This window comes from Pholcus phalangioides, unplaced genomic scaffold (genome assembly GCF_987345545.1).
Source record: "Pholcus phalangioides strain wild (caught in Gottingen) unplaced genomic scaffold, Ppha-v1.0 ptg000013l_1, whole genome shotgun sequence".
NCBI classification, from domain to species: Eukaryota; Metazoa; Arthropoda; class Arachnida; order Araneae; family Pholcidae; genus Pholcus; species Pholcus phalangioides.
This window is the reverse complement of record NW_028301606.1, coordinates 699,285-706,718: the sequence shown is the minus strand read 5'-3', so window position 1 is coordinate 706,718 and position 7,434 is coordinate 699,285.

Sequence of the window (7,434 nt, the reverse complement as noted above, 5' to 3'; positions counted from 1 at the left end):
AACCTCAAAAACTGTGCTCTAGTAAAAAATATAAAAAATATGAATTAACCATTGATTTATTTGAAATTACGTACACGTGTTTCCGATTATATGCCAGTGGTTCCCAAAGTGTAGGTCCAAAATAAAAACGTCTAAATAAGTAATTTCTTCTGATTTTTAAAATATGTCAAAACTAAAAAATGCCTTTACTCAACTGAGGCAATTGCCGTGTATCATGCAGTATAATTTTATCAAATTCTACTTGTACAATAATCAATATATCAAGTCAATACTTATACAGTGTGACTCAGAATCAACCGATTTCAAAATTGTACATTTCTAAAAAATTTAAAACAATATGATAAGTATAGGGAATGGAAGTTCAAGCAAAATGCCATAAATGTTTGTTTTTCTTTTCTTTTTGGGGTTGTTGTTTTTGGCCTATTTTCAAACTTTTTTGTACAAATGCTTTATTTTAATTTTTCCTGTCGCATATTCCTATTTCGGTATTGTTGTATGTTTGTTTATTCATGAATTTTTTAGAGGCTATATTCTGTATAACTTGAATGTTTTAGCATTGAGAACTTCAACAGAATTTTTTTTTTTTTAATTCTCAACCCTTAGTATTAAGGGACTCGGCCGATTTCCCTCCATATAGAAGGGCTTGAATTTTAAACGTGTTTTCCCGCAACAAGTCGATTGCCCCCAGTCTGATTTTCTTCATTGTCAGTGGTAGAATGGGGGGGGGGGGGAGGGATTTTGAAACTTTGCAAGCATGTCATTTAAGTAACCAGTAATCGTATATAAAAATTATGTGCAATTTGGTTTAGAAATTCAAAGAGCTTTCACGAAAATTTGTTGGTTCGGATACCAAAGAAAAGTTGTTACTAGCGTCATCTGCTTTCGACTTAAGACATTAATTTTTGAATCAACAAATACATAATATAAAAATACAGTTATCTGTTTTTCTTGCGGGGGTTTTTTGGAAAAAGATTGTGTTTTTAGGTTGCTTTCTGAATAAAATTTATTACAGTTGAACTCAATCGCAGGGAAATTTGAGAGGCCGTGAAATATCGGTTAATATAATTTTTAATTTTATTTTTGTCGCTTGACAAATTTTCTTTAAAAGTTTCGGTTTTGTGCACGCCTGTATAACTTAATTTCGTTTTTAGCGTCATCTATCTTTGTCTTTGAATATTACTTTCTAGTTTTGCACGTACAAATTCTGGTTCTTATTTTTTAATATCCTATAGTTTTTTCATCAGAGAAATCAATTTCGGAATTATTACTTTTAACTTATCAGAAGATTAAATATTCAGAACTCAATTACATGATTAATTAACTACCGAATGATGGTTAGACAGATGAACTAATGCAATGCGTAAGGGTGCAATTACAGTGCACGCGTTTCAGATTCTGAAAACCCAACGTCGTCTCCGATTGGTTAAAAACCCGAATTTCAACTTTTTTGTGCTTGAAATTCGGGTTTTTAACCAATCGGGAACGACGCGGGTTTCCAGAATCGGAAACACGCGTGCACTATAATCACACTCTTGCGCACAATAAAATTCGGTAGTATTTAGTCGGCGATGACGTATATTTCGCGGTTATGGTTGAAGTCAGTTAAAGTTAGTTCAGTTCACCACGATATAAAATAACATTAAAAAACTTGATGCCTATTGTAATTTATTTGTAGAGTTGTAGGAAATGAGACTGTGGGAAAATTGCCTAGCATGCCCAGGGCACATACACACATGTAAAAATTTCGACCAAGAATACACTTTTTTATATGCTAACACCATGGCCCCCACAAGGGGTGGGCTGACAAGGCTCCAGCCCTGGGGCCCGGGAGGATTTTAATCATTTTTTTGTTTTTTCACGCTATAAATTCATCATAAAGGGGGCCTCATAAAAGTCTGGCCGGGGGGCCCGTAAAAGATCCCAGCCTAGGGGCCCTGCCTCAGGATGTGGGGGCTATGGCTAACACATTCCCTTCGTTTGATACATAAATTTTCCAAAAACACTATGTATTCCGAAACCTTTAACGCTGATATTTCTGCAATGACGAGAGGCATTGATTTCTACTGGATAATTTTCGACAAAGATTTCCCACGCTTTTCTTTTGGCGTCATTTGTATACAGTGGATCCTGCTTATAAAGTTTCCACAGTACGTTATCCCCGCTTAGTACGACTTATTTTTGTTGTTCCTACTTTCACTAATATTCATCGAAATTTCCCGTTTTCTCGCTTTCAACGTTTTTTCATTATTATTTTTCTCTTTTTTTTAAAAAAAACATCCCAAGCAGGATCGACTACATTTGTCTCGAGATTATCTTCCGGTTTGTAATTATAAACTAATTCTGAATTGTAAATTTATTTTAACATTTTCATCGGCATGGACTTCCTATTTGTGATTATAATTTTTCTGTATACATTTTTTTCCTATTGCCGCACCAGCTATTATAATCTATCATTGAAAAGCAGATCCAATCGGTGCAGTCAATTTTTTATCTTAATATCACACAGCTTTTAGTTATTTTTCCTTTTTTCCATTAATCGTACTTTTTTTAAATGCCTATTTTAAACATTTTTAGTGTCTTTTAGCCTGCCTATTTTGACCGTTTTTAATGCCTAAATTTTCGAGCTCTAGTGATATATTAGAATATGAGGGTGAAAATGTGTCTCGTTTTTAAGAACAATTTTTGTTAATGGTCGATTTCAAGTATAGAATCATTTCCAAATCGAATGATTCTTTCTTAATCACCCTGTATGTGAAAGTCAATTACCATACACCTCGCTACACTTTACATCTTGCACATTGGTTACATTCGAGTGAATGTATCCAATAGTCTTATTGTTTTTTTTTCAAGTTTTGTAAAAGATCGTTTATCCAACTTTTATAGTGCAATCCCGGACTGATAGAAAATGCATTGAAAAAAAGGCAGCCGTTTCCAGAGCACGTATTCTTTCAGCGCAAGACTCAGCATCAAACTGAACATTTTAGGAACTTTTCTATCTGCATCTATCAGACGCAGATATGAGTTGACCAAATCACAAATGGATGGGGACACCTACGAACTCGATTGGATTATGTCAACACCAGCTTTAGTGGATTAAAGCCGGTGTTGGTTGTGTGTTCATAGTGAAAAATAAAAACATCTCCAGTGTTTTTTCACCTTCCTATAAATTCTCATTCATCCAGTTTTGGAGCTGGCCATTTTTAGCTTGGGCCAGTATTGGTGTTTCAAAAATACTTATCTGTAAATTTTGAGCCATATCTGGGACGAATTAAATGATTACCCATGGAAATCGTTTTTCGGCTAGCGAACGTGATTCCGGAATGAATCACCTTTGTTAGCCGAGGTATCACTGTGCTATGAAATAAAAGATATTTCATTGATGAAGTTTCTAATTGAAACCAGAGAAAACAGTCAGAATATCGAAATCCAAGCGGTGACACATTCAGAATATGACACGTTCAAGATTATACTGTACCTGCTTATAGCTTGCTAACATATTTGGATCCTCTTCAATCATTATCAAGTGTCTTAGTGACAAAGAAGAAAACGTCATGTAATTAGCGAATGTATCGTTCTACAGAACAAATTCTCAAGAATCATCTCTGGTTAGTTAATAAAGGAATGATTCTCACATTTAATAGATACAACTAGCGTGTCTTGGAGTCATTCCAGACATTTATATGTAAAACCAAGGATATTGAAAGGGAGGAAAAAAACTCCATGCGAGAGATAGTAATAATTGAGTGAAGGCAATTTATTGAATGCACTCGCGTATAGACGCGTTCTTCTTCGGGGGTCATTAAAGCTTTGATCGCTCTTAATCGCATGCCAATCAACGGCTGTGGCTTGTTCGACGAAACACTGGTGCCGTTAACAAGAACTCAGTCACGCCACCAGATCGTTAGTACGGATTGGAAAAGAGAGAAGCAGCTTCTTCCACTTCTTATACTACTTCTAGGAAGCTAATTTAACGAATATATGAGCTCCGATATTTCACAAATATGCCGAGCAGTATGTGTAATCAGAAAAGGAGCGATGGCGGAGTGCGAGTGAAATGACGGTAATTCTCGCATGAACGAAAACGAGCATCAACTTTTGCCGATAGCCTTACATATTTTTCGATAATAGCCCGAATGTCTCGTCGCTTGCTACTCAATTGTCGTCGCTCATCACCATTACCAATTAAGATAATGATCCTTTCTGCACATGGTGAGCAGAAAAATACAATAATAGTAAGAAAAAATAAAGAATAGATTGGAATGGATTCAGAAAAGTGGATAGGAAAAAAATAAGATACATAGGAGCAAAAAAAGGAATGGCGGCGTCCATGAACACCGATAATGGCTCATTATTTTCACGGGAGCACGAGGAGCTTCAACATTTGTCATGGTTCAAGTAATGAAGGACTTTAACTAGAAGAAAATGAGAGAGAAAAAAATAACTGCAATTGAGAGACGACAGTAAATCCAGAAAATTCACTTTTTTTCTTCTTTTTAAATAAATATATAGAAGAATATTTTTCCCCTTTTATTTTCTCCGATAACTTATCTATTTTTGACCTGATATCAGTGAACTGAAGTATAATCCGTGTTCCGTGATGGATGGGAAAAAAATTGTTCATAAACCATAATTAATTATTAGGTTAATTACTAAAAGATTTTTATTATTTGGATCATGTGCTTTTCATTTGAATTATCGATTATCTTCGTTAGCAGACTGAAGTAAGATCGACTCCTGAAAATTTTACAAGTTTAGGTAAAGTGTATATGATGTTATGTACACTGTTTGTCTCTGGCCAAGTCTTAACTTATTTTATTGCACCTACTCGGCAAGCAAACCTCCGGAGGAAGTGTGATATCTGAAGTTATTTCTATAGTTCTTCCTCGGCACTGAAAACCTTGAGGTGACGTGGTTTGCTAAAGAATGCATTTTGAAGTTTTTAAATGGTGCTTCGAGATATTTTAAAATTATTTGCAGCTTGCCTTTGGTTTATTTCAACAGATTTAGTTACAGCATCTAACAGTTCTGAAGGTGGTCATTTGCATAAAATATTCTACTACTAAACAATACATGCACCTTTTTCACATTCCTCTGCGAAATTTCTAACGAATTGGTACGTGTCGGAATGTGCGTGTTGTGAACCTAACATGAAGTTTGTTGCTATGCAATGCTTATTATGCGTAGTGCTGCCATCTAACCATCAATTTTTCTAACTGTGAGTGAAGTGCAATGATTGAATAATTGTATCATTGTAGGTCTGTTGCTCTCTGTTGCAAGACTTTTTAATGGGGATATCGGCTCGCATTCCTGCGAAGTTGGGAACCACAGAATGAAATAGTCTGCATAATTTTGACTTCCAGGCTGAAAATTATATTTATATGCCATCTTTCCAGTCTGGAAACAAAAACATGAAAAATAGGATAGACATTTAAAAAATAAATAAAATTATTCAATGCATAATTATATTACCAAGTGTACTCAAATTACCAAGGTTTGCAAAAATATGATCTTCTCAAAATACAATGTATTTTTGAAATTTTTTTTACCAGAGCTTGAATTTTCAATTAATGTTTTGGAAAAAATAAAAGCATTGAATTGTGTTTCTAATTAGGCACCTACCTTTAACTTCAGAAAGCTGGAGTACAACCCCATACAGTTGAAAATTTTGAGATGAAAAAAAACATGTGCAATCATAGTATACCAAACCCACCACTGTTGCTGCCTAGTCGGGTATTTGTGAACTATTCAAAGCACTCCATTGCCTTGCTTAGTGCTACTACTTAGCAAAAACTACAATAACTAGTTCCAAAAAAATTTCTACAGTAATTAAAGTAAGTTTTATTTTTTTATCAATTTGGGCCAAAAGTAGTCTGTGTTTATGGTATTTTAAGGGAGATACATAACGCAAGAGAAATAAAACTCAGTTAAAAGCATTGAATAGTGTTGGTTCTGGAAATTTGATAATATTATGTTAAGGAATCCTAAATTTAATAAAAGAATATTGTCAGGATGTAAATTGCTTCACAAGGTAAATTTGGCATACCATCTAATGGCCATACAGGTCTGCGGCTGCTTCAAAAAGCTTTCTCTGGTAGATCACAAACAATAGAGACCTACAATAACCCTAGGTATCATACTTATTAAGCAGTCCACATAACAATTTTCATGGAATAATTCATTAAAAAAATAGGGGAAACTAAAACAAGACAGGTTCGAACAAACACAAAATAGTTTTATGTAATTTTCTTCTTAAAAAATCATATGGAAACATAAAGCTACAAATTATATGCATATAATCATTACTAAAGTGCATCATAGACAAACATAAACATATTTAAAGACATATACAAAGCTTAACAAAGATTCACAATCTATACACAACATTAATATGAACTTATAATTATAAAAAAATATTTGATAAAACCATTATGATCAGTTCAATAATACATTTATATCATCGGAAAGAGCATAGAAAAGAATATTCTGAAACAAAAAATCACCAAAACAAAAGTAAAACACGGGGAAAACTATTGAAGTTTAATGACCACAAACAGACTCATAAATAATTATACTTCAAAATTATATTTTCTTTTGTATGGTTTCAATTACATAACTATTCACATTATATGCAAGATATATTTTGTGAACTATGCCACCCTGTTTTTGTTGTCACCAATGTGATTTATTAAAAACTATTATTTTTTATTCATTATGCTTTATATGTGCATGTGGAAGTTTGAAGGGAAAACAATTCCTGCATACTGTGCATTATATAGAAATTTATTTATATTTACACAAATCAGTTGAATGAAGTCAGCCTAGACTTGAGTATGAAAAAACCTTCTCAGTTGCAAATTAGCTAAGAATAAAATAACATTTGTTCTAATATTCAGTGAAGCTTCAGTTTGTTAACGTTTGTTAAATCCTACACACAAGTGCTGATTTTTCATCTAAACCTCTCAAATTCTTAAAATTGTATGTATCAATACTTTTGCCAATTTCCAGTTCACATCAATCTATCCAATGTATTAACTGAAAATTTTTTGACAGTGTTATGCAATTTTAATACAAATACGGAATCTAAAGCCAGCCATGACAGGCAAATTGCCCAACAAGGTGATGAAAAAATTTAAAAAGACAAGATACATTCAAAAATATATAAAAATGGCTTTATCCTCGATTATTTAAAACCAATCAATAAAAATAACCCTCCTTTTTCTGCAGAGTTAATTAAAGAAACTAAAGTCAAGCTTAATAATTCAATCTTTAAAACTTTTTACAGCCGACGCTCATTTATGCAAACCTGCACAGACTTAATAATTAGTTGAAAAATCTTAAGTTTGTAAATGGGAGAGACGATGAAAAAAATGGAACAAATAAAAAATGAGTTGGTCATTCACCTTTATTGATAATTTTAATAAAAATCAATTGTTT